The 27,743-nt window shown below is 43.4% G+C and overlaps 1 non-coding gene and 1 pseudogene across 1 annotated transcript; both read right to left on the reverse strand.

The window, feature by feature from the left end:
• Positions 1-2,823: 2,823 nt before the first annotated feature.
• Positions 2,824-2,884, reverse strand: LOC115868353. The gene has a single exon (XR_004045532.1). It is a non-coding gene; the product is annotated as a U7 small nuclear RNA (small nuclear RNA).
• A 13,595-nt stretch (positions 2,885-16,479) lies between these two features.
• On the reverse strand, positions 16,480-16,612 carry LOC115868322 (annotated as a pseudogene).
• Between the last annotated feature and the right edge of the window lie 11,131 nt (positions 16,613-27,743).

A 27,743-nucleotide genomic window follows, 5' to 3' on the forward strand; every position in this document is an offset into this window, starting at 1 on the left:
AGAAAGAAAATGTTTTGAAAATGATGATGGCAGCAAATGTACAAATGTACTTGACACAATGGATGGATTGTGATAAGAGTTATAGGAGCCCCCAATAAAATGATTTTAAATAAATAAGTAATAACTTTAACTATAAATTTCATTAGTTGTTGACTTTTGTGAGGCATGATTTTGGTTTAACTGGATGCTTTTATGTGTTTCTATTTTCCCCAAACTATATTTTTAATGTGAATCTCCATCTTTCTTGGTTTATTATTTCTTTTTTTGCCAAAATTCATGTTGAAACAAATCTTTTGGATGTTTCTCTTGGTGGCCACATTCATGAGTCCTTGCACTGCAAAATAAAAATAAATAAAATCTTTTTTTAAAGTTTTATCCAGACATTTAATTTTTAATAAAATTTTACTTGGATTTTAGTTATGGTTACCTATGGCATGTTTGCTTCAAAATAATTTTCACTCCTACTTTTTGAAAGACTTGGCCTATTGTTTTCAGCACCCAACTTTGCCAAAGGGAAGAAAGATGCTAATCTAATCTTCAAGGCTTAGTAGATATACTGACTTTTTTTTTAATTCTGGAATTTGGAAGTATTTTCTCTTTTCTTCAATTCTAAATTTTTACTAGCAGGCCATTGACTGTTCATTTTGCCTTCCTTCCTTCCTTCCTTCCTTCCTCCCTTCCTTCCTTCCTCCCCTTCTTTCCTTCCTTTCCTTTCATTTGAAATATTATACTTTTTGGTCTTAGATATAAAAATTCTGTTCTTCTTAAGCTTCTTAATATTAAGATCCAAACTACCAATGTCTTCCATATGATGTCTTCCGTGTACTTGCTCCACACTCACCCCGCCAGCCTCATATCCCTCCACAGCTTCCAGTCACCCAGCTGTGCCTTTCAGGAGCCCTAAGTCACTCTGATGTCCCAGGAGGCCGTGCTTTCTCACTCCTCCCTGCCTTCAGATTCCTCCTCCTCCTCTTAGCATGTTAACTTTCTTCCATTTATCTGTCTGGTGAGCAACTATTCATCCAAAAAAGTTTCATTGTAATTCACTTTTGAAAAGTTCTTCAGTGTTCTCAAGAGCGAAGATTTTCTCTATATCTCAAGAACTTCCACCAAAATAAACCCACCAAACTCGCGTCATCCAATCCATTCTGACTCATGGGAATGCGTTAAACTCTACCCCGAGAACTGTGGGCTGCCGTTCAGTGGAACATCATGTAAGTCCACATGGAGGAAGCACACCAGTCTGTGTGATTCAAGGATTGTAAATCATATAATCCAAACCCAAAGGACAGAGTGGGATCAGAGCTTACATTGTAAATACACAGTTTACAGAACATCACAAATGGTAGAGGAAGCCCAAAATCTGTTTGCAGGGTCCACAAATGGGTTAAGCCTCCAGTGAATTCCCTTTGACCATAGTTCAGGGATGTGAAGAGCCTTATCAGACAGAGAACATTATAAAGTTGATTGTGGTAGATATTAAATGTTAAAATGTAATCTCTGTCATTTGATCTCCCTTAGACCCATTTAGAAGCTGTTCCAGTTTTGTTGTTGTTGTTCTGTTTTGTTTTCTAAGTGAAGGGGAAATATTCATGGTTTAAGATTCTGATGAATTCCCTCTGACCATAAACCAGGGATGTGAATGGCTTTGCTATCATGCAGAATGCATTAGAAAGTAGATTATTGCAGATGTAGTTAAGTTAAAATTTAACACTTTATCATTTGACCTATTTAAAATTTTAGTTTTTCAGTGTTTTCTGTTTCCTTTTCAGTTGAGGTTTTTCACTGTTTTACTTTGTTATTTTTGTTGGGTTTTTTTGGTTGTTGCTTTTGTTTTGTTTTTGTATATTTTTCATATATGAAATCCAGGAGATTGGGGGGAAATGGGTACAATGAGTACAAGAAAGGAAAAAATATTCTAAAATTGATTGTAGAAACAATTGTACAATTCTTAATATGATTATACTATGAATTATATGATATGTGGAGTAGGTGCAAATAAAAATGTTTTAAAGCTTTTCAATAAGTGTTATTGAATACATAGATTAATGTTTAAGTAAATTGTTTCACTAATGAGCTATAACCATGTAAAGGAGCCATTGGTTAGGAAGAAAAAAGGGTTTATAGATTGCTTAATGGTATATTCCACATCATAAATGGCCTCAGAGCGTTAAATATCATCAGATGCTGAATGCAGAATAAAGCAGAGCTATCAATGCAGTTTAAGATGATTATTACAGCCTCCCACCACATATTTTATATGTTTTATCTGTTACAGTTCTGTATTGTTCACACATTGCTTTGCCTTCTGTTATCAGACTTTGGATTGGTCCGAGCTGTCAGGTACTCTCAAAGAGAATGATGTCCGGAGAACTGAGCATGGTGATCAGGAGAGTCTCTGGCTGGATTGAGTTTACGGATTGAATTGTGTCTTCTAAATATATATTATAATCCTGCCCTCGAAACCTGTAAGCAGAGTTCTGTTTGGAAATGGGTGTGTCTTTGTTATGTGAATTAGATCAGCATTCCCTGGGTATTACAACTCAATGTAAAGGAAACAAAAATCCTCACAACTGGACCAGTAGGTAATATCAGGATATATGGAGAACTGATTGACATTGTGAAGGATTTTGTCTTGCTTGTTCCCATAATCAGTGCTTATGGAGGCAGCAGTCAGGTGATCAGATGGCACGTTTCACTGGGTAAATCTGTGGCACGGGGCCTTCTAAGATTTTTGAAAAGCAAGGATGCTATCTTGAGGTGTAAGATGCTCCTGACTCAAGCCATGGCGTTTGTTGTTGTTGTTTTCATTTTTGTGGGAGTGGGGGGTTCCAGCAAAAAACAGAAAACCTGCTAGACAAATTCTAAAAGAGCCGTAACGCTTAGCCATGGTGTTTTAAATTGCCTCATATGCATGTGAAAGGTGGACAATAAATAACGAAGGCCAAGTTAGAATTGTTGCATTAGAATTATGGTGCTGGAGAAGAATATTGAAAGTACCTGGACTTCCAAAAGCAAAACCAAGTCAGTCTTGGAAGAAGCACAGGCAGACTGCTCCTTCGAGGCAAAGATAAAGAGACTGTCTCATATACATTGGACATGTTGTCGGGAGAGACCTGTCCTCCAAGAAGGACAACAGTCTTGGTAAAGTATCGGGGCAGCAAAAAAGGAGGAGGACCTTTGATGGATTGACACAGTGGCTGCATTGATGCTCATACAGCTGAACAATTGTGAAGACGGCACTGGACCAGGCGGTATGTGTTCTGTTGTGCACAGGGTCAGTATGACAACGTTGTTGTTAGATGTTGTGTCAGGTCCAAGTCACAGTGACCCTGTGCACAACAGAACTGCCAGGTCCGGCCCGATGCTCAAAATTGTTCTTAAGTGTGTCCCCATTGTTGCTGCCACTTTGTCAAACCATCTTATTGAAGGTCTTCTCTTTTGCTACACAAACCTGAAATAATTTTTTTAAAAAGTGACTCCTCCTAGGATCACTCACTTCCTAGATTTGAACTTTCAGCCTCCTAAATTATGTGAAGAAGCCCTGGTGGCATTATTAATCTCTGGCCTATCTCAGCCAGGTCAGTAGTTTGAGACCACCTGCTGCTCCTTGGGAGAAAGCGCTGGCTCTCTACTCCTGTAAAAAGTTAGTCTTGGGAACTCACAGAGACAGTTGTCATGTTCTGTAGGGTTGCTATGAGTTGGCTTCGACTCAGTGGCAGTGAGAGATTCAATTATGGGAAAATAAATCCGTATATACTTGAGTAGAAGTCGACCCAAATATCAGCCGAGGCACCTAAGTTTACCACAAAAACTGCATTAAACATGTACTGAAAAACTTGGCTTATACGCGAGTATATACGGTATGCGATGTTTAAATCCACCCACCCATGGTCTTTACATTATGGAAGTACTAGGTAACTAGCTGTGCGAGTAAAAGGCCAACACAAGCCCCAACCACAGCGGCCCCACTGTTGTCCTGAGTTTCCTTCCCCTGGGTATTCATGCTATGAAAACAAAAACTGAAAACATTCCATTCTAAAACCCAGTAGTTATTTTGAAACTACTATAGTGCTGACTTGAAATGAGTTGCCCTTTCAATACAAGGGTGCCACTGCAAATCATCTTTCAGTAGATTATGTGTGTGGACCATGTGATCATATATCGTTCATGTGTTCTGCTTCGTCCTCCACTAGAAAATTTTGAAACTCAATTTAAAAAGAGAAATGAGAACACGACGCTCAAGGCTAGGGAGGTAGAAACTTGAGTGTGCTAGACTCCATTATGCATTTTAATCACACATGGAGCATGTATGAAACACCGGGGGCACCACAAGGAGCCCTGGTCATGGAGTGAGTTAAGCAGTGGGTTGCACTGACCTGTGGGCACTTCAAGCTCACTCGTCGCTAATTGGGAAAAGAGTGGGGTCACCTGTTTCTGTAGGGATTTAGCCATAGAACTCAATGGAGCAGTTCGACTCCGTCCTGTAGGGTTGCTGGGGGTTGGGATCCACTTCCCAATTGTGAGTTTGAGGTACTTTTCTGGAATACCAACATAGGAATGCTTCCCATGAGAATTCATGACCTGATGTTGGAAGGGGACACATGGAATCTGGGAGCGGGTGGGTGAAGTCAGTTGGGGACATGGTCTCCTGGTGCTGTCTTTTATCCCAAGGCCCATGGGAGGCTGGAGGCTGGAGGTTGGAGGTGGTGATAAGGAACACAAGTGATGAAAGTGGGATCTGAATGCTAACTGGCAAGCAAGTGTTGACGGGAACAAGTGAGGAGGTCGTCCATAAAGAAGCACTAGCGGTGCTTGACCTCGCAGCCTTGTACACATTGGACTCCTATCACCTGGCTCACGATGGAAAGACCAGAGATTGGAGAGACTTCTTATGATGATATGCAGCTATGTGTCATGATATCATTACTCCATGTGATTTTCCTTTGCTTGCGTTGCTATTACATTCTCTCTGGCTGATGCATTGCCTCCTCAATGATTTTCCCCTTCCTCCATCCCCTAAAATGAACATCTGTGGTCTGTAATTTTACCTCTTTCCCCTGAATCTTGCTCCCTCCTTCCTCTTCTACTCTGAAATCTTTCTAGTTGTGTACATTCAGAGCCATGGGTTGACTCATTCGTAAGGTCCTTTTCCTCTGCCCTCCTTCCTTCTCCTCTGTCATATGCGACAGTTAGAAAGTGACAGTATTACGCCTCGGCAATATGCCCTTCTCCCCACCCCACTCCATACCTTCTCTCCTGGCTCTGTCCAAGGCGGTGGCTGGAGCCTCTCTTGGGAACCTTGATCCTTGGCACAGCTCTACCTGGCCCTACTGTCCTCTAGCCTTGCAACCTATGACCCAAGCACTGTCAGACCTGATCCATCTTTGCCCCCCATATCTAAGGGCTCCTGGTTCTACTCTGAAACCCTTTCAGCCTTGCAAGATAGTAATGCCACCGTCTTACATCTTATATTACACATTTTCCACTGCCCTCCCTGACAGTTCCTTAGCTGTTTTCGGTAGGAGATGACCAATTCTTCTCCCTCTTGTGTCTTAGCTTGGAAGCTTAACTGGAACTTGTCCGCCATTGGCTACTGTATTGGAATTTGAAAGCGCAGTGCAGAGTTCCCAGAATCATAACCTTATACAAGCCACTGCTGTAGAACAGATGGACAGACAAGGGACAGGGTAGACAAGGAACACACACAGGGTTATGTGTTCCCTAAATAGTTTCAGTCTTAGCGTGAGGTGCATTATGAGACTCGACTCAATGGCAGTGAGTTGGTTTGGGGTTTTCTTTGGTCTTTCCAAGTACTACGTCTTTACACTAATATTTTTGAGGGGTACGTTCCTATATATGCATGTGGATGTGAGAAAGAGAGACCAAGTTATAGATTAAGATTTGCTATAGAAGGAAATCAAGAAGCAAGATAATAGCATCCCAGCCTAGACTACTGCCTTATGAGGAGTTTTCCAGATGTACTTTTCTTTCACTTTGACATACGACAAACCGATTTGAGTAAGTAAGCTTATAGATTTCCATCAAAATGCAGTGGCAAACATTCTTTTCCATAAGATTTCACTGTAGTTGGGAAGAAGAAGCTATAATAATGGGAAGAGAAAGTAAGCTAAATTCTTTCCATTTAAGATTGGTACAGAAACAGAGAAAGAAGCAGGAGGAAATAAAGTGATCAGATGTGTGTTTTCAAATTTCCCCTTCTTAGACTCCTGCCCAGAAGTGCAAGAGCGGTGGTTGGGTTGGGAAGACTAGGTATTGGGATGATCGCCAAGCATCAGAGGCTGCCTTTCCCAGGAGGAGGAGCAGCCTCACCAGAGGGAGCGTGGTAGTGCAGCATTGCCAAGCCCAGGGCCATGTGCCCGAGTCTTCTCTCTTTCCTGAGGCTGGTGGCTTCAGATTCAGGAGCCCATCATAGCAGAAAATAATGTTAAAACTAGAAGGTCCCATCCACAGAAGGCCTTGATGGAGGACAGGGTGGACATTTGAGTCTGCTGCCTGTGAGGACTGCGGGAGGACTGACTCCCAAAAGGAGTGGCCTTGCCCCTTGGAGGCAGCGTCAGCACCAAAGCACGGAGAGTATACCAGGCACAGATCTGACAGCGAGTTCACCAGGGTATACACAGGCCAAGTTGGCATGGTGATGCCATGGAATGTCAGTTAGTGCAGCTGTGAAGACCAGAGCAGGGAAACTATGTTACCTACCCTCCCATCTACCCAGATACCATGTAAAGATAAGCGTATGGGGAGGGGATCTTTAAATGACTGGGTGGTTTTTATCCAATGAAAGAGCCAAGTAAATCCTCAAGAGCCAAGTAAATTCTATGATCAAGACCAAACTTTACAGACATCTCCAGGTAGCACAAACCACTCACCTTTGACTGCTGAACCAAAGGTCAGAGGGCCCAGTTTGCCCATAGGTACTGAGGAGGAAAGGTCTGGGTGTCTACATATTAAAAACTACACCAGGGAGTACTGTTCTACTCAGACACCCACGAGCTCCTCAGAAGCCAGAAACAACTCAAGAGCAACTGATTACGTTTTTATGACAGTGATGGTTAAATTTTGGCCATTTTTGTGGGGGCCCTGGATGTGTGCGTGCTTGTGCGTGTGTGTGTGTGTGTGCGCGCGCGCGCACTTCTGAGGCTACACATTTGCATATGCTTCTGCTTTACCTGCCTAATCTTCCTGGGTAGATTTGCAAGTAAGGTCATATAATTACATGCAAATTTAAAAGAATAATAATCACCATTATGAAAATCAAAGTTGTGGTGAGCCTTAAATCTGGTGATTTCCTCCTAAAATAGCCTTCTAACAAATATAGTATGGGCCAAATTGAATAGAAAAAAAAATACGTTAAAATCCTAAAATATTACTTAGCCTAACCTTAAATAATTCCATAGTTTGTCAGTATAGCTTTAGGTTTGTGATCCCTTCTTTCTTTTCTTTTGCCCATTTTTTTCCATAATAATCCATCTCTCCCCAGATTATAGTCTCTGAAAATGTACGCTGTTTGTTTTGTTTTTTTAATCAAAGAGCTGCTCTTTCATTAGAAGCAGGGGCCTCCCCCTCTGAATCTCCATGCCTGTGATTTCTCTCCAAACCCCATTTTTCTTCCGTGCTTTGTTCCAAGGCCATCGCCTTGGAATACCAAGGGCTGAGCCTCAGTGGCCATGAAGAATGAGGAATGAAATAGGAGGAGAGGGGCAATCGGAGCATTAGGCTGGCAGGACGTGGGAATCAGATAAGAAAGAGGGAGCAACAGCCAGCAGAAGGGACGCCACAAGGGATAAAAAGAAGGTGGGGCCTTTGGGGAGAATAATTTGTCACTTCTGGGGTGCTTTTTCAGGAGCTCCAGAACATCAGATCAATAGCCTGGGCCGAGCTGACTTTTTCTTTATTTCTAAGAATCAGACTGGCATAAGCTAGAGCCTGAGCAGCAGGTGCCTATGCGAAGGAGGAGAACCTGCATATAAAGGGAAAGTTTCATAATTGAAACAGTAGCACATGCCTCCATTGGTCGTTTGCTTCTGTGGACCTAGTGTTGCTAGGAGAGTCAGCAGGAAGGGATGCCATTGGGGGTCCATGTGCATGCATACAATGAAGAAGTGTACATTCATATGCAAAGATCAGAATAAACTGGCAATGACAGGGAGGTTATTGTTGGTGTAGTGGTGAGTATCTATGGATACTCTTCTAAATGAGTGTTAACCCAAGGCCCACCCAGGCTCATACTGCCTGATGTATGATACCCAAAGTTCCCCCTTCCGCCACTAGCCCACCTCTTCCCTCTGTGCCCCCGTAGAACTGTGTTTGTGCCTCTCTGCTAGTCTGCCATGCATTGTCATGCTGGTTAGAAAGATATTCTTGAGATTCTCAGAAATATTAATGTGGTTGTGTTAGCACAGCTATTCTTTTTGAAACCCACGGGACTCTAAGTTATTTTCCTTACCAAGTAATGGCAGACCAAATATTTTCCCCCATCCGTCAGTTTGATCTTTTCCTGATGACAGCCCATCTTTGAGCCTGCAGGGCAAGTTTGAGGGATGGCACAGGGTAACAGCGATGCCTCCAATTTTCACGGGTACACCACATCGGTCGAATCAAATTCCCATACTTCATGTTTCAGTGTGGGCCTGGCCCTGGACAGCCTTTATTCTGGGTGTGCTGGGCTATCTCTGTGGCAGGATTGAGATCTAGGTGCTAGGGCTGGGTGGGCTGTGCCTGTGCCCACCTAGTGATGGCCCAGACAGCTTTTATAGTCTCTGCAAGAATGCATACATTGAATCACAAACTAGAGGTTTCATCCCACCTCCCAGTGAACTTGGTAGGAAAGGAAGAGCTCTTTTTTGTGTTGCTTTCGCCCGCTTAGAGTCTCTGTTCCCGTTCCAGGAGCAGCCCCGTCGTCTTCTCCCCTTTCTCTGTCTGTGAGTTCTCAGTCAGTTGGCTCTGATCTGACCAGAACCCTCCCTTCCTCCTGGCTAACTTAGGTCACTTCAGCCTTCTCCCAGATAAAGTTTGGCTCCGCTTGGATCCTCCTGCTACTGCCAGCAGAGGCTTCCCAGATCGGTGTTCAAATGATCCAGCTCCCCTTCATGGCAGCTCTCCTGAACCTGCCCACGCTCACTGTCACTTACTCACAACCACAGACCTTGCACGGGGGATAGGAACTGGCCTGGAATGGAAGTCCCCAGGGCCGCCAGCAGCCTTAAGTAGTCAAGCAGACCTGCCCGACTGCGTCCAACAGTGGACTCTTTACCAACTACTCCTCTCTATTGTGTTCAACTCTCACCGAGTTCTTCCTGAAAATAAAAAAGGACTCCAAGGAGAGAAAAGAGTCTCCTAAAATGTCCTGTAAGACAGACCGGTGATGACCAGGTCTGAGCGTGGACCAGAGAGGTATAGAGAACTCCCCAGTGTCACACAGAAAGCCAGTGGAATTTCTGAGTGAGAAGAGTCCACTGCTTCTGATCGTAAGCTTGGCAAGTCCACCCCAGCCCACCGCATTCCCGTGACACTTCCTGTCATCTCCACCTCCATCGTAATGCTGTCTCCCCGGGGCCACCACTGAGGGACCGGTGTCCTCTCCCCACTGAGTCCATGGCTTCCCAAGGCATCTTGAAAATAACCCCGCCGGGCTTGATCGTTTCTCCCTTTGTATTCATTTCATCACTTACGTATCTTACTTTTCCGAATGGTGGCTATAAAGACAGCCACTTTCCAGACACATTCACCGGTGCTTTCCTCCGAAAGACCTTCTGCTAACTCTGTCTCCTCCAGCTTCTGCTTCCTTCTGTGGCTTTCCAACAGCGCGGGCCAGACCTCTTTGTACTATGACCATGTAGCTCTCGGTGGGTTCACGTGCAGCTCTGCGTCCATCTTAAATAGGTTTGTGCTGTATTGCTCAGAGGTAAAATAGCCATGTTTAACATTTGAACGTCTTTACATTGTGTCTAACTTCCTGATTTCCAACTTTGGTTGAACTTCACATGAAAGAAGGGAAGTTTGGTGCTTCCCAAGTTCCCTCTGCTGAGTGCTCTGGAAGCCAGCACTGAAGCCGGCGGAGGTCTCCTCGGACCCCTCCCGGTGTTCTTTGACTGCGTTCTCTTAGCCTAGATAGACTTCCAAGACACTCATTCTTTTTCTCTTTTTTAACATTTTATTAGGGGCTCATACAACTGTTATCCCAATCCATACACACATCAATTGTGTAAAGCGCATTTGTACATCGTTTCTCAAAACATTTTCTCTCCATTTAAACCCCCGACATTAGGTCCTCATTTTTCCCCTCCCTCCCCGCTCCCCCCTCCCGCATGAGCCCTTGATAGTTTATAAATGGGTATTTTGTCATATCTTGCCCTGTCCGATGTCTCCCTTCATCCACTTTTCGGTTGTCTGTCCCCCAGGGAGGAGGTCACACACAGTTCCATGTAATTGGTTCCCTCTTTCCTACCCATTCTCCCTTTACCCTCCCTGTTTTGCCACTCACACCACTGGTCCTATAGGGCTCATCCGTCCTGGATTCCCTGTATTTTCAGTTCCTATCTGTACCAGAAGACACTAATTCTTTATGTAAATTACTTACCTCTTGACGTCTGTGTGTGTCTATGAGGAAGGACGCAGATACCATCAATGCATTCACACAATCTCTTATGGAAAGTTGTCTAGTTTCAGTCTTTTGTGAAGGACGAGGACAGAGGGCCACTGAATAGATGCTTTTCTGGCGGTCCTGGTGACCTTTCACCAGAGGCTTTCATTAGGGTAAGTGTGCCCCGCTGAAGGGTCAGGCTGTAGTTCTTCCATTGCCACATTCATTACTAGCAACCTCAAAGAAAGTCTGCCGCTGGAGCAATGCCGCTCCGTTGCTATTTCAGCTTCCTTCCTTCGTTTCTCTGCAACCACACTCGAATGTGCAGTTCCCCAAATAGAAAATGAACTGAATAGACATTAACAAATAGCAATCTCTCAAACGTCTCTGAAAATCGCAAAGTAGCTGTGTTTTTCTCTGATACTTGATAATAGTTATGGAGAAACCAATCCTAAAATCATTCTCTGCAGCTTCAGAAATACATGATTTGAGAAAGCTTCCCTCATGGGGAAATAAAATTAGGGAAAAATTATATTAGAGACTATTGAACTCACGTCGTGTTATTTTCATTCCTTAGTAAACTCGGGTTTGAAAGAATGTCCTTTAAGCAAATGTTTAGAATGGGAACTAGGAGAGCCATTCTCTGAAAAACGTCAGGTCCTTTCACTGTAGTGATGCATGGTGTTTCAAGTTTGTGAACTTTGAGACAGAAAATAAACAAACAGAAAACTCCCAGTTTTCACATCTTCAGAGGTCTTTAAACTTTAATCACGTGTTCTAGTGAACTTTACAAAGCCAACAAACTGACCCAGATTTGTAAAAGGAGGACACCAATTATAAGGCATGAAAATTTGGGACAACTGGTGACCCAGTGGCAGCAGTTCAAGCAGAGGTGTCATGTTTTCCTGCAGGGAGGCATAGAGAAACCACACAGGTACCTAAGTACACAGTACAGACTGGGAATCAAAGTGGATCCCTCTCAGAGCTGGGCCTGATAGGACTTTCTGGGGCCAGTCCAGCTCTATAGCAACTTTAGACAGCAATAAAGAAGGTGCTCTCACTGTGTTGGTTACCTAGCTTAGAAGGACTAATTTTTGTGTGTGCTAAATACATGAAATGATTGGAGATTCAAAAATAAGTCAGTTTGAACTGGTATTTCCTCTGCATCCAGGAAAAGCCTGGTCTGCCCACATGAGAGCCACTGCTTTCTCCTAAGGTCTTACATACTACTTTCTGGATATAAAAGGGCCTTCAAAAAGTTCGTCTGGAGCCCTGGTGGTGTAGTGGTTATGATTTGGCTGTGATCCACGTGGTCAGCAGCTCGAAACCACCGCCAGCAGCTAGTCCAGAGAAACGACTGGGCTTTCTATTCTCTTAAAGCGTTACAGTCTCAGAAACCCACAGGGAGTTGCTGTGAGTCCGCATTGACTCGATGGGACTGAGTTTGATTTGATTCTCAAAAAGTTTGTGGACAGTGGAGTTAAAAACTAATGGAAGTTTTCCAAGAATTTATGGAAGTCTCTTTGTAGATGCCAAATGAAGAGACAGACATTAAGGCACAGAAAGACTGGATTGAAAATACAAAAAGAAATCAATCAACAGATGCAAATTAATCTACTGGCTTGACTGATGTATGCTTTCAGGGTTGTAGAAATAGCACCCTGTCTCATCACCAGACCTTGGGAAAAAGTGTGGGTGGTTTCGGAGTTATTCTTTCAGAGCACAGCATGTTTCCACTCAACACTCCTTTAAATGGCCAGTCAGAACCCGAGGCACAAATTTTGCAGCGACCCATCTCATTCCCTAATCTTTGATTAAAATTTGCTGAACTGAGCTCCAAGATAATCCAGATAACTTCACCATGTCTTCAATGGCCCATCATTAGTCTTTGAGCACAAGTGCACAAATTTTTAAAAATCTTTTTATTGGGGCCTCCTACAACTCTTATCACAATCCATACGTATATCAATTGTGTAAAGCACATTTGTACATTCATTGCCTTCATCATTCTCAAAACATTTGCTCTCCACTTAAGCCCTTGGCATCAGCTCATCCCCCCTCCTCCCTCCCTGCTTCCCCCCCCCATGAACCCTTCATAATTTATAAATTATTATTTTGTCATATCTAACATTGTCCGACATCTCCCTTCACCCACTTTTCTGTTGTCCATCCCCCAGGGAGGAGGTTATATGTAGATCCTTGTAATCGGTTCCCCCTTTCGACCCCACCCTCCCTCCACCCTCTAGGTATCGCCACTCTCGGCATCGGTCCTGAAGGCATCATCTGTCCTGGATTCCCTGTGTTTCTAGTTCCTGTCTGTACCATTGTATATCCTCTGGTCTAGCAAGATTTGTAAGGTAGAATTGGGATCATGATAGTGGGCGGGGAGGGGAGGGGCGAGCATTTAGGAACTAGAGGAAAGTTGTATGTTTTATCATTGCTACAATTCACCCTGACTGGCTCATCTCTTCCCTGCGACCCTTCCATAAGGGGATATCCAATTGCCTACAGATGGGCTTTCTTTGGCTCCACACTCCACACTCTCCCTCATTCACAATGATATGATTTTTATGTTCTTTGGTGCCTGATACCTGATCCCTTCGGCACCTCATGATCACACAAGCTGGTGTGCTTCATGCATGTAGGCTTTGTTGCTTCTGAGCTAGCTGGCTGCTTGTTTACCTTCAAGCCTTTAAGACCCCAGATGCTATATCATTTTATAGCCGGGCACCATCAGCTTTCTTCACCACATTTGTTTATGTACCCGCTGTGTCTTTAGCAATTGTGTCGGGAAGGTGAGCATCATAGAATGCCAGTTTAATAGAACAAAGTATTCTTGTATTGAAGGAGTACTTCAGTGGAGGCCCAATGTCCATCTGCTACCTTAATACTAAACCTATAAATATATGCACATATATCTATTTCCCCATCCTCATATATAAATATATTTACATATGTACATGCCTTTATTTAGACCTCTATAAATGCTCTTTGCCTCCTAGCTCCTTCATCTATTTCCTTTGACTTTCCTCTTGTCCCACTATCATGCTCATCCTTCATGTGGGCTTCAGTAATACCTCTTGGTTACATTACCCTGGATCTCACCCTACCAGACCTCCTCCACCTTCCTCACCACTGATTTGGATCACTTGTTGTTTATTTGTTCCTGGGTTTGTTAACACCATTTCCTTTCCACCCACCGCTCCCTCTTCCTCTCCTACCTCTCCCTCTTCCTCTCCCGGAACCCTCGGTCCCATTGTTTTCTCCTCCAGATTGTTCATCTAGCCTACCTTATTTAGACAGACCTGCAGGCATAATAACATGCACAAAAACAAAACAGCAAAACAAAGCAGCAAAAGAAAACAAAACAACAACAAGCCATTGACAACAACAACAACAAAGAAAAGCCTGTAGTTAGTTCAAGGACTGTTTTTGTTGGCCTTTAGGAGTGTTTTCCGGTCCACTCTGATGGGGTGCTCAGCCCTGGCCTCAAAGTCTGTTTTTGGTATTCCCTGGGGACTTTGTTGCTTTGTTACCCTTGCTGTTCTGTTGCACGCCCTTAGTGTTTTGCCTCGGTGTGGTGGGATCAGATCAGGCAGAATTCCCATCCTGTGTCTCCAGTGTTGTCCCCTGTAGGACTATGAGTCAGTGAGGGATGTCGTGTCTCATAGTGGGGCCGGCCATATGGTCTGCTCTGTGGATTGGCTGCTCTGAGCGGGGATATTGTCCTCAAGGCTTGGTGGGCCTGGATGTGCTCCACTCTCTCTTCCTCCCCCTTCATTTGCTCCTGTGTGCTCTAATCACACATGTCCCTCTCCCTGAGCTGCAGCATCAGAGCTGTCCTCTGAAATAAACTTCTGGGGGGAGGGGAAGCTGTCCACATAGTTGGAATTGGGGCCAGCCCCTCAGACCTCTACACTGATTCCCTCCTCCATGCTGGCATGTTGCATTCACATCTTGGAGAACCGGGTTGTAGTCTGGACCCTCTTTCCCTAAGTAGATATAAACAATACCCCCCCCCTCAGTGGACTCATGTTATACTTGTCCTTTTGTGCTTGGCTTACTTCGCTTAGCATAATTTCCTCCAGTTCTTCCCATTCGGCAATGTACTTCATACATTCATCTCTGCTTTTTTAGTACTCCATTGTATGTGTGTACCAGTTTTTCATTCCACTTGTCAGCTGGTGGAAATTTGGATTGTTTCCAACTCCTTGCAATTGTGAACTGTGCCATGACAAGTGCACAAATTTTATCAACATTTTCGTCCTTTCAAGAAGTTGACGGACATCCAGAACGAGGTTTGTCATCAATCAACATTTCGCCTTTTCCGAAATGAGAAAAACACTCACACGCTTCAGTTTTTCCCAAAATGCTGTCCTTCTAAGCTATATTCAACATCACAACAGTTTCTGTGGCATTTTTCCTGAGCAAGAAACAAAATTTCACAGCCGCACGCTGTTCTCTTAAATTTGTCATAACAAAAAATGAGATTCAAGCAAAACTGCTTGTACAAAAAAATTCACTGTGACCAGAGAGAACCTTCCCAAGCAATGCCACTGGGTGCACTAACTCAGAGTGAGTTGCTGGATGCTGGCCTAGCAGGAGTGGGGTGGGGGTGGACGGGCGATGCATACAATGAAAGCTCTCCCCAATGAAGTTTTTTCCATTTTTTTGTTAGGTACCCCCTCATATGATAAGTAATTCCAACATCTCAGTGGCCTTAAAAGACAAGTGTTTATTTGTGGCTCTCATTAATACCCAACAGCTATTGGTAGTGAGGCAGAAAGTGTTCTTGTTTTTATATGTCATCATTAAAATAATTAGACAAAAATATTGGAAAAGGCTGCATTTTGTAATTGGAGGGAATGGAGTTTGCCGGGTGGGTCTCATATTGACAATTCAATGTTTCAAACACAAATGTTATTTATGTATGTCCACAAACCAATCACCAGAATTGATCACATCATCTGCAAGGGAGGCAAGGGACTGTAATTCTTTCATTGGCTCAGTAGGAGGCATGGACCAGAAATGATGCAATACTAGAAGTTTCTGGCACCCACACATCGCATGGGTTATTTCACTTAATTACTTGTTATTGTTGCCTTAGAATTACCTCTGGTTCATGATAACCTTATGTATAATTAACAATGTTGTCTTTTCTATGATAGTTTCAAGATCCTTTGTGTGCTTGAGTTCATTGTTTCAGCTGTTGTGATAATCCATATCCTTGATGAATCACTGACACACTACTTTGCCAACCATCAACTTCTTCCCTAGGATTTGGTCTTTCCTTATAACACGATAATTTGTATGTTATCATTTAATAGAAATAAGGGAGTACAAGTGACAAAATGTTCCAGAAAGGTAGTAGGACAAAAACAGTCCAGGTAAGTAATAGGAGCCTGGATGCTTTTTATATGATTCTGTATGTACATGGTCCCGGATTGGTGTGAACACCTCCCTTTCTTTACCCTGTAGTGAAGAATCAGACGATCCGTGCTGGTAGGATCAGGGGATGAGATAGGAAAGAAGTCAAACCTGAGTTACTCAGAAATTCTCCATCACTTTGGCAACTGGTCCACATCCCTTAGAGCAATGGTTCTCAACCTTCCTAATGCCGCGACCCTTTCATACAGTTCCTCAAGTTGTGGTGACCCCCCAACCATAAAATTATTTTTGTTGCTACTTCATCACTGTCATTTTGCTACGGTTATGAATCAGGTGACCCACAGGTTGAGAACCATTGCCTTAGAATAACAAAAATGGTTATGATTATTTTCTAATTATGTATTCCTATTCCCAAACATTTCAGTGGAACCAAAGTTTTCATAATGTGCACACTGCAGCACACCTCAATTTTTTTTTTTGCTCAGTTTCCATAGAGACTGTCAAAAATTGCCAATGGTGACTATATTTCAAGTCGTCCTGGCGGGAAAAGTTTTCAATTAGCAATCATCGCAGCTCGGATAAACCTCACTGGCTACAATATTGCCACTGCGCAAAGCTCCATTTTTATTTTTATTTTTTTTATCTCCTCTTCTCCCCCTGGGTCCTTTCAATGTCAGCCTTTGGAATTTTGCTGAAAGCCCTTCTGGAAAGTGTGGTTGAATGTTGGCCTCCAAAGTCCTAGCAATGTTTCCCTCCATGTGCCTTTACAACAGAGCAGTTTTCTTTGTATCTTAATATTTGGGATTTTTTCCCCCACTCTGGGAAGAGACTTCCACAAAAACATCTTTCCTTACATCCCTAGCACCTAGTAGTATTACCATTAAAACACAAAAACAAGACACTGCTACGGAGTGGATTCTGACTCGTGGCGACCTTCTATGCTATGGAGTACAACTGAACTCCACAGAAGTTGCATGGCTGTATTCTTTATATCTTTCTTCCCGGCTTTTCTTCCGTTGCTCAGCTGAGTAAGTTTGAACCACTGGTCATTTGGTTCATAGCTGAAAGCAAACCATTTGTCTCATGCAAGGAAGTGCTAAATAAGAACTATTAGTTGCCATTGAGTGGATTCCAGCTCATAGTGTCCCATGGGATGCAGCTGAATTCCCCCACAGGGTCGTCATGGCTGTAATAGACAGAATACATGGGATGCAGCTGAATTCCCCCACAGGGTCATCATGGCTGTAATAGACAGAATACAGAAATAGAGGGCCAAGTCTTTCTTTTGTTTCAAAATGCCAACCTTTCAATTAGCAACCGACTGCTTACATGTTGGTGCCACTATTTTTTTCCAAACTCGAGTGGTGTTTGGGTAGACAAAAGATAAAGGTCAAACGAACATGATCACCCATGCAAAATCAGTAATACGGAGCTAGCATGAGTGACACTTTTATAATAAACACCAGCTAATATTCCACTGTGTTTCTTTTGTTCTGTTGTTTAGTGTTCACATTGTCAGGTCTTTCTGGTAGACAGGGCAGCCATTCATGATCCTGGGTGAGCAAATGAACGTCATTAAGGCAAGAGCAGTTTGTCGGCTGGCCAGAATCATATGAGAGATTTGAAGTTCTACTCCTCGACCCCGTGCCTTAGTCTTCCAAATGGCAAGCTAGGTCCACGAGGTCACTCTCCCTGTTTCACACGGTAGCCCCAGATTCTTAACTCCACAACTGGCCTAGACTTTCCATGTTTCAGTATTCCTAGTTCTCTGACAGGATCCAAAACAGGCCAGTGCAATTGTTTTCGGATGTATAAAGCAGCCTGGGCAGGACTAGTATAATAGACGTGCACCGAGCTTAAGTCTGAAGTGCAGTTCACCTTCAGGAAGAGCCAACCCCATCGTCCTGAAGCCAGTGTCCCATATTTTGAATCCCATGACATCACTTACTTTGCATATGACCTTGGAAGAGCATCTTTTTCCTCAGGATCTCAGCTTCCCCTTTATTATTGGATTAGGAGTACATTGGATTCAGGTTTGGTTTGCAGTTATTATTATTATTATGCTAAATATACATACAACAAGACTGTTAACATTTCAACAGTCTGCACAATATACCTTTTAATGACATTGATTATGTTCATCATGTGGTTTAACTAACTTTCTTATCTGGCCAAAAATTATACCATCATCTTCAATTCATGTTCAGTGGCTCCTAAATTTTCCTTTTCCCTCTCCCCTGCCTGCCCTGATAATGAGGAGTAAGTGTTGGTCTCCATGTGCCTCTCAATTCTAAATACTTTATATCTTTAAGACTGCTCTGCTCTGAGACTTTTTTAAGACCTTGAAATGCTTAAATAAAATAGAAGTTAATCTTCCTCCTACTTATATATTTTTTAAAGCTACACACACACATTGAATAAATCCACTGAATCAAGTATGCACGAAATGTAAAAATCAAACAATTAACTGTAGATGTGAAAACATAAAAATTGCCATATATTCCGAACTCTTCCCTTTCCTCTCCCATCAACACATGGAAACCCGTTTGCTGAAGTTTATCAGATAAACCTGCTGCAATCTTAGCAGTCACGCCACGTGAGTGACATTACAAAGAAACGTGAGGCATCCAAGAGCCCAAGAGCGTCCTCAAGAAACCATTGTGATTCTGCCAGGGTAGCACTGGGCATGCTTATGATTTTGTCTCCGTGTCAAAAATAGCCCATGTAAATAATATTTCTTATAATGAGGATGGCTATTATTTATAGCTTACCCTTGCCTCCCAGGCAAATATCCTGGCAAGAACAAAAAGAAGCTTAGGATAATTAAAACAAAGAAAATGTAGAGGTGTTGGCATGTGAGAAAAGGAAGTGTTTCAAAACCAGAAGCCAAGAACTATTTGGATTTGATTAATAAGCACTAAAGTAGATTTTATTTTAAGATCACACAACTGGAAAAACACATTGTGGAAGTTTTATTTTATTCACACACACACACACATGCATACACACACAGCTTCTTGAAATCTCTCTTCCGTTAAAAAGTTCTCTTTAAAAGGTTTTGTTAAAAAGGATTTTTTTTTCCAGATTTGGCTATATTTTCCTTTTCTAGAAAGATTTTTAAAGAACAATTTTTCTAATCTCTGGATTTTTAAGGAGTCAAAATTCAATTGAACTCTCATCAACTTAGTGGGTATTTATTAAAATGCACATTCGATTCCAAACTTTGGGGACATGAAGTGTGTGTGTGTGTGTGTGTGTGTCTTACATTCCAGGAGCTCTGGCCGGGAGGGAATAAACCACTGTGCTCTAAGGTGTGTGATCCCTGGACCTGGATGTGCTGGTTTTCTGGGATGAGCGCTCAAGAAAGACTTTGGTGCCAGGTAGTAATTCCGCTTCCCAGAAGACTATTTTAGAGTTTGTTCATTCACCGTGGAGAGGGGCACATTTTATTGCTGTGGAGAAAAAGAATCGTGTATAAGGGCAGAGTGAAGGAATGGAAGGAGACACAGCTAAGACAGCAAGGAATGGGCAAACAAGCAAACAAAACTCTCTCCCTCCCCTCCCCCCTTCCACCAAAGAGTAAAACAAACACTATTCCTTACTTGATGCCAACTTACAGGCACCCTATGTAGGGCTTCCAAGACTGTAAATCTTTATGGGAATAGACTGCCTCATCTTTTCTCACTGAGCACCCATGGGCTTGAACCACCAACCTTGCACCTAGAAACCCAAGGCTTAACCCATAGCACCACTAGGGCTGCATAATCACTCCAAGAATGAGACTGTGCCTGGAATGAAGTGAATCCATTGAAGGAGTAAGACATGGAAACCGCCATGGATATTGGGCTGCTAACCACAAGGTCAGCAGTTTGAAACCCCCAGCTCCTCAATGGGCGGAAAATGAGGCTTTTTACTCCCGTAAAGATTTACAGTTCCTGAAACTCAAGAGGGAAGTTAAATTCTGTCTTGTAGGGCCACTATGAGTCAGAATTGTGTATGTGTATGTGTGTGTTGATATGGACACATATGTCCATATATAGAAAGCTCACTTGGACATTATGGTGGGCAGTGAATTATATGGACTGAATATGTAGGTCAAGAGACCAACAAGAAATCTGCTTTATAATTCAAGGTAAGAAGTGATAATGGCTTGATCTAGGTAGGGCAAAAGAAAGGATAAAATAGATACATATGAATTCTAAATTTATCAAGCTCACATTAGCATCATTATTCTAGTACATTTCTCAAGTGGTTAAGGGAGTTAAAAGCAAAATCAATAGGTTGGAAATAATTTAAATAGTCATTTATGAGGTTTTCCCATTTTGTAGTGCATTTAAATGTGAAACATTCCTATATTCATGGCTGGGGTTGTCAAGAAGTTCTATAGAATAAGTCATTTGTTTGGTGGGAATTTTACCTTTTTCTTAGTACCCAAATTGTCCACTACAATTTTGTTCCCAGATTGGACACAATAGCTGACAGCAATTTTGTAAAAAGGAAGATAATTTTGGCCTTTACTGATTCAAATCTATGTACTAGCTCACTAAATATTTTCCAGAAAGCAGAGTATTTACTAAAAAGAAGACATTTTGGTTGTCCAAGGAATTCCAGACTTTGTCCCAGGCTGTGAGTCTTAAAAACTGTTTCATGTTCTTGGCTGCGGTTGTCAACTCAATGACTTGAACAAGCCACGACACCAAACTCACTGCCATTGAGTCAACACTGACTCCCAGCGACCCCTGGGGTGTTCCAGGACTGTAACTGCTCATGGGAGTAGAAAGCCCAATCTTTCTCCAGTGGAGCTGTCACTCGTTTCAGCTCCCGACTAAGCAGCTCCCAGCCCAATGCATAACCACTAATTTACCTGGCTATAAAACAGGGCTAGTCATGAGTGAGCCCTAGAGACTTCATTGTGATGCAACCAGGCCATGGATATCTGTCATTAAGTTGTTGACTGTGATCTTAAGAGACTGTCTGACCTTTGTCAGGGGATAGGTGAGTCCCCTAGAGGTGTCGACCCATTTTGTTTAAGGTGTCAAAAATTGATACAGTCGGCAATTACTGGATTTGCCTGACTAGGCTAAGATTGGGATCAACTGACCTATTATTAGACTTAGAAGAAAATCGGAGTCATATACCAAAACCTTGAAAATTGGAGAGACGAACAGTATATATAAGTTTGTGGCTATAAATAATTATTATCGTCTTTTAAATTCAGTAGTTTGTTCATATTTGGCCCTAGTAGATTATCTGAGCCAGGATGGTCTGATTCAAGTTTCTGCCTGGCACATAGTAGGGGTGCAGAAGCAACTGTTTATAGTAAGTTCCATTAGCACTATGTATTAGCCTGTATGTTCATGTGGGCGTTACGGCTGAGACAAGTTCAGTAATCTTTTCAGTCTTGCTATTCTTAAGGGTGGTGGTGGCCAGGGTGAGGGAGAGGCTGGAGTTCAATATCTGTCTTACTACAAGGCTCTTGAACCCTCCCCCTGCTTCTCTATCTCCTTCCCTTCCTATTGGAACTCTGTATGTCAACATCAGCAGCTCATTTTATTTCCTGGGCTAGTTTTTCTCCATTGTTGTACATGATTCGACTCTCTTTCTAGATCCTAGAAAAGCATTGTTCTGTCTTCCCCTTTGGGAAGAGATGAGCAGACACTAATACTTATAATAGTCTGGGAAGACAACATCTGTGTTATATAACGTCATGTCACCTGGAAGAAATATAAAAGTGTAGGGGTGGAGAATAGACTGTCAAGCAGGTCACAGCCTGTTGGTGCCTCCTTTGGGTGTAGCCTTCTCATAAGGAGAGCCCTGGGAATCTCCCCCTTCCCCTCTCCCTCTGCCTTCACCTTCCTGCTGGCTGACCCTGATTGCTGCCAGAGCCACCACCATTGGGTCCACTCGACCGACCTTATACCCACCGGCCTGTAGTCTACCGGCATTCTGCATCATTGCATGTGGGTGCACGAGTCGGAAGAGGGAGCAGTATCAGACTTAGAGACTTGAGTTGGATGGGGCTGGGATGTTTTCCTGATACATATAAAACTTCTTGATATAAAGCTCTTTCTTACACATATGAATGTCTCTGGATTTTTCTCTAGTCAACTGGGCCTAACACAATCTGTATTATCCAAATTTGCCACACATGAGAGGATCTACTTAAAATTCAAGGCTCTCTCAAATCACTGACAGGAGCCAAATCTGTGACATGCATAGGGAGAAAACCAGTGCCATATTGCAGTTGTCATCATGTAAGCTAATACATGGTTGGGGAAATCTCCAAAGAGATCTGGGTTTGATTACACAGTTTACTCATTCGATGGGCATTTGCTGTTGTTTTTAAGATACCCATCAGGTGGGGCCAAGGAGGTATTTCTGAGGGGCTGAGTTCAGAAAACAATAAAATCCAGATGCTGCCCCCAGAGAGTTCACAGTGCATCTTGGAGACACAGATAAGAACGGATCCTGCGAGTGCCATTTGGTGAGTGCACCTGTGAAGGTGTGGATGGAACACATGGAGACATACAAGAAAGAACCAGGAAAGCGTCCTTTCAGAGTTGAAGGAGGCACTACCGTGTGAGCTGCTTTGGGACCAGTGTTTTTGTTTTTTTTTTAATTTAATAAAAGCTCAATGAATGGACCAGGACAAGTCCCTCTGGGCAGAGGGGAGACACATGCAGAGGAAGGGATTTCTGAAAGAGCCTGACGTGACATGCTCAGCCTTCTGAAAGGAGCAATTAAAGGCATATGGTCCAACTTAAGTCCTATGTTCCCAGTCAGCCACAGGCGGACATTTTCAACCATTACAAAGTTTTGCTATAGGGTTTGGCTGTGATTTCTGCAACAAGGAAGTGTGCAGTGTGTCAGCTGTGAAAATTGGCTCCCTATTTATAATCAAATCTATTACGTTCCCTCTGAAGCCTGAGCCATGTTTCCGTAGAAACTCATAGTTACATAAAGGGACCCTGGCCAGTCATTGGTAAGAAAACCCATCACCTTTGGAAGCCTTTATAGTAATGCCCGAGGAAAGCCCACTGTAATCCCTTCAGTGGGATACATGAACTGGAAGAGCAGATATAAAGATTATTTTCAGGGGAACAAGATCCAGCTTCCTTTCCACATCATCGTCTATAAATCAATCTACAAACCAGCCAGCATAAAAGGAGTACTTCGTATATGCTCAGCACTATACAAGGCACTGTGATGAAACAGCACACACACACATACACACACACACATCACTCACACAAGGACGTGCAACATTTTGTACAGCTTTTCTTTCACAGCTATAGCACATTTTACATTAGCCCTCTCCCATCAGCCTTTTGAGGTAGCTTTTATTGTTCTCATTTTATAGAAGGGGAAGTAGAAATGCCAATGGACTAAATAACTTCTTTAAGTTCACACAGCTAGTCAAGCAGGACTTAAATCTCCTGGAAGTTTTTTCTGTGTCTCAGAAAGTCATCAATCTTCAGAAAACTTGCATGCCTAATAAGTTACCCATGTTAGTAAGGAGAGCAGGCAGTGTGGCATGTCAGAGGAGTAATTGGCCCAGGCTCCGTTTTATAGGAATTCAAGAACTGAAAGACGTCTGGGCCCCAGAGCTGTAACCATCCCCAAGGTCCGTGAGCATTCTACCTGGTGTTTTATAGCTAGTGATTGGGAAGACGTCTTTCTGTTGTTAGGTGCCTTTGAGTCTGCTCCGACTCATAGCGGCCCATGAGACACGCAAGAGAATACGATACTCTGTGCCATCCTCACCATCGTTCTGTTGGAGCGCATGCTTATGGTCACTGTCAGTCCATATTTTTGAAGGGTCTTTTTCACTGACCCTTGAGGTGAGATATATATATGTATATATAAAAGCAAAGGAATATGCTTGCAAAGGAAGAGTGTCACATGAAGAAAGGGATTCTAATGTCTAGAGGGAAGTGGAGGAAACACCCTTAGTGGATAGAGAGGGGGTCCTGGATGGACTTACACGCTCCTCCCAGTTGTATCTTCCCAAACCCAAACTCACTGCCCTCGAGTCCATTTCGACTCATAGTGACTCTATAGGACTCTCTACAGAATAGAAAGAAGTCCCCGTAAACCTTCGTGGGAGTAGAAAGCCTCCTGAAGAGTGGCTGGTGGGTTCGAACCTTGTGATTCACAGCTCAATTCTTAACCCATCTCCCCAGGGAAATATTGGGTGGCAATAATCACTGGGGATGTTTCAGAGTCTGTGCTTTGAAATGTGAAGGGACTAAGCCTTATCTGTGGGGATGGCTCACAGCCCCAGGGCAAGGGCCCTAGATCTGCTCTCTTCTTTGTTTTCTTAACCAACTGCCCCAAAGACCCTGAGCCTATCATTAGGCTCCTTTTTGGAGACTGACTAAGACTGCCCAATTTCCATGATCCAGGAGGAGGACAACTTTCTCAGGCTGATGTCCTATGGCTCCTCTTTGCAGCTTCACATTGTGAATTCCCCAGGGTATTTCAGCCACACTGGATGATTTCCACCAGAGTCTCCACTTTGTCCTGCTACCTAGGATGCCCATGACCCCATTTCCTGCCTATTGAAGGGCTAGGTTGTCTCTCAGCATTCAGCTTGAAAGCCATCCCCTTCAAGAATCTGGTCTCAATTTACTCCCATCACAAAGAAGCCCTTCTGTTTCCAAGCCCACACAGCAACCATCTCTATTTCACACTGGTTCCTATTCTCCTGGTAGAAGCGTCTGCCAACCTGTCTGTGTGAGCCTCAAGGCCAGGGACACCCATCCGTACCCCATCATTGAGCACAGTATCTGGCACCTTGTCAATACAAGCCCAATAAGTTTCTTTCCAAAACAAACGTAGAAAGAAGATGTCTTAAAAGTAGACCAGTTCTGTTTAAATTTATTTTAGTTCAAGTGTAAGGTTTAAGGAACCCTGGTGGCACAGTGGTTATGCGTTGGGCTGCTAACCTCAAGGTCAGCAGTTGGAAACCACCAGCCACTCCACAGGAGAAAGATGAGGCTTTCTACCCGCATAAAGAGTTACAATCTCAGAAACCTACATAGGGTCACCACAAATCACCATTGACTTGATGGCAGTGAATTTGCTTTGTGGTTTATTTTAGCCAGCTATATGTTTTGAATAAAAACCACCTGAAATGCTGTCTCGATTTACCTGTGACTTAAATGACAGTTTAATCTCATGTTATTATTTACTGTAGTAACCTCTAAACTTGTTGCTGGAGGTGAAGAGGACCTAACAGTACTTTTAAATGAATATCAGAGACTACAGTCCTCAGTATAATTGACACCATATTATAAAGAAATCCAAAATCCTCACAACTGGACCTATAGACAACATCGTGATCTATAGTGAAAAGATTGAAGTTGTAAGATTATATATATATATGTGTGTGTGTGTGTACACTTTTTTACTTAGATCTGCCTTCAATGGTCATGAAACCAGTCTATAACAAATGATTTGTTGCATTGGGCAAATGTGCTACAAAAGTCCTCTTTAAAAAAGTGTTAGAGAGCAAAGATGTCCCCTACAGAACTAAAGGTGCACCTGATGCGTTCCATAAATTTTTCAATAACCTTTATGTACATTTGAAAGCTGCCAACAAATAAAAATGATAGAAGAAGAATTGATGCCTTTGGAGAAGATAATGATGAAGAATCCCACAGGTATGTACCTCTGAGAGAATGAACTAGTGTATGTTGGAAGCAGTACAGCTAGGATGCGCCTTAGAACAGAGGCTGGCGGGACTTCATCTCACATATTTTGCATATATTCTCAGAAGGGACCAGTCCCTGGAGAAGGGCATCATGCTTGGTAAAGTAGAGGGCCAGAAAGAGAAAGGAAGGTCCGCAAAGATGAGTTGATGCTGTGGCTTCAACGGTGAGTTCAATATATGGGAACAGTGTGAATGGTGACGAATCTGTCAGTGTCTCCTTCTGTGGGACTGACCCAAGGACACCTAACAGCAACAATAACCAATTGGTGATTAGTACCACAGATGAAGTGGAGAGACCATTCTGTCTGATTATAGTGTCTCCGGAAATAGTTATTAAATTCCACACTGATCATTAGAAAACCCTATTATTTTGTAATGAATGAGCTCGGCAGTAGCATGCAGGTATCCCTCAATTACAGAAACAGAAGTCATCTATTAGAACTGTGGAAGTGTATTCTCATACATCAGATTGTCTCTCCTCTCCAACCTGAGCTGTGGTATTAGAGACACATGGGTGTACCGTCCCCTCCTGTGTTCTGGATTGCCTGTTTTATCAAGATGACAATGACACATTTCGCGTATTTGTGTCACCAAGCCTAGTCCTCTCCAGGACCGAATGCCTGGGAATCATGCTCTAGCTCACGGCAAGAGCGAGTTTCTTGCAGAGCGACTCACAAGCAGAATGGATCACCTTTGGAAGGGCAGATGAGAAAGTTTGGACAACTTCCTGAGGAACATCCACGGACATGAAGAATGGGAATGTGGGGGGGGGGGGCACTTCCAAGTGAGAGTGCTTCCATTTTAACCAGACCAGGGTTGAAAGGCTTCCCCTGCCACCTGCCTGTGAATTCACACCCAATTCTATAGCAGGAGCAGAGCTAGGCAGCTCCTGGAAGCCTTTCAGAGAGGTCCATCACAGGAGTGTGAAGGAAGCCCAGATGCAAGGAGGCACAGAATCTCAGAGAGAAAAGACTTGGCTAATTTCTAAGCGTTGACACACCCAGACCTGTGCTTTGCCTCCTTGTGGCTCACAACCTTCATATCCTCTCAACCAACAGAGCTATTGGCTCTGCCTCCGTGTGTTGTAGGGTTTGAATAAATGTTTCATGGTGCTCCACTTGATTGAGTGGGAGAGGAAGCAGTCAAAGCAGGCCTGCAGGAGGCCCCGGCAACAGAGGCAACAGAAGCTCTGACTCACAACCTGTTTGGCACTGCACCCTGCTCCCTCTGGTTTCCTGAATGCCCCTCTCCTTGTTGCAAAAAGCCTCCATGGCAGATGTTTGAAAAACAGTGACATGACAATGATGCTGTAATCCCCTATTTTACCCCTTGCAACATTGGACTTTTTTTTAAGTGTTTTTGCAGATTACTTTTGAGAGTAAATTGTATTGTTGGATTAAGGATTTAGGACAACTTTTTTTGGTGGTCTTATCAGGCAACTGCTCCCCCCAGCCCCCCAGCCCCAGTCTGGAATCTGTTAATACCCAGGTGGGAGGAATTGGGAGCAAGCCCCGATTCAAACTCCAAAGCCATCCAGGAAGGTTGGGGGGTATGAGTTTGGAACTGCCCAGGTGGCCCTAGTTGGGCCCGTGGGCGCTTATTGGAGGATGGGCGAGTCATTTAGGGATGGCAGGCCCCTTCTCCCTGCATCCCTCTCCATTTCCATTTTAATTTCTGGAGGGCTTCATCATGTAAGGCTACTGACTGCAAAACTGGCAGTTCCAACCCACCAACCACTGTGTGGCACAGAATTGTGACTGCATGCTTTCTGTAAAGATTTACAGCCCCTGAAACAGGGTCAAGGTCGGAATGGGCTCCCCTGCAGTGGGTTTGGGTGGGTCTGAGTCAGGACAGCACTGGGTGGGTGAGGGGGGTCGAAGAAGTTTTATGGTACCTAGGGCTGGCCCAGGCTTCTCCGAGGGCAAGGCCAGGGCGCCCTGGCAGAGAAGGGCACCAACTGGCTCGTCCTGGAACGTTCTGTGCTCACGACAGGTCAGCTCTGCTTCCAGGCTGCCCAAGGAGGCCAGGGGTCCC

The sequence above is a fragment of the Echinops telfairi genome, unplaced genomic scaffold (assembly GCF_000313985.2).
Source record: "Echinops telfairi isolate 266 unplaced genomic scaffold, ASM31398v2 ScPeMD7_9;HRSCAF=40, whole genome shotgun sequence".
Classification (NCBI taxonomy): domain Eukaryota; kingdom Metazoa; phylum Chordata; class Mammalia; order Afrosoricida; family Tenrecidae; genus Echinops; species Echinops telfairi.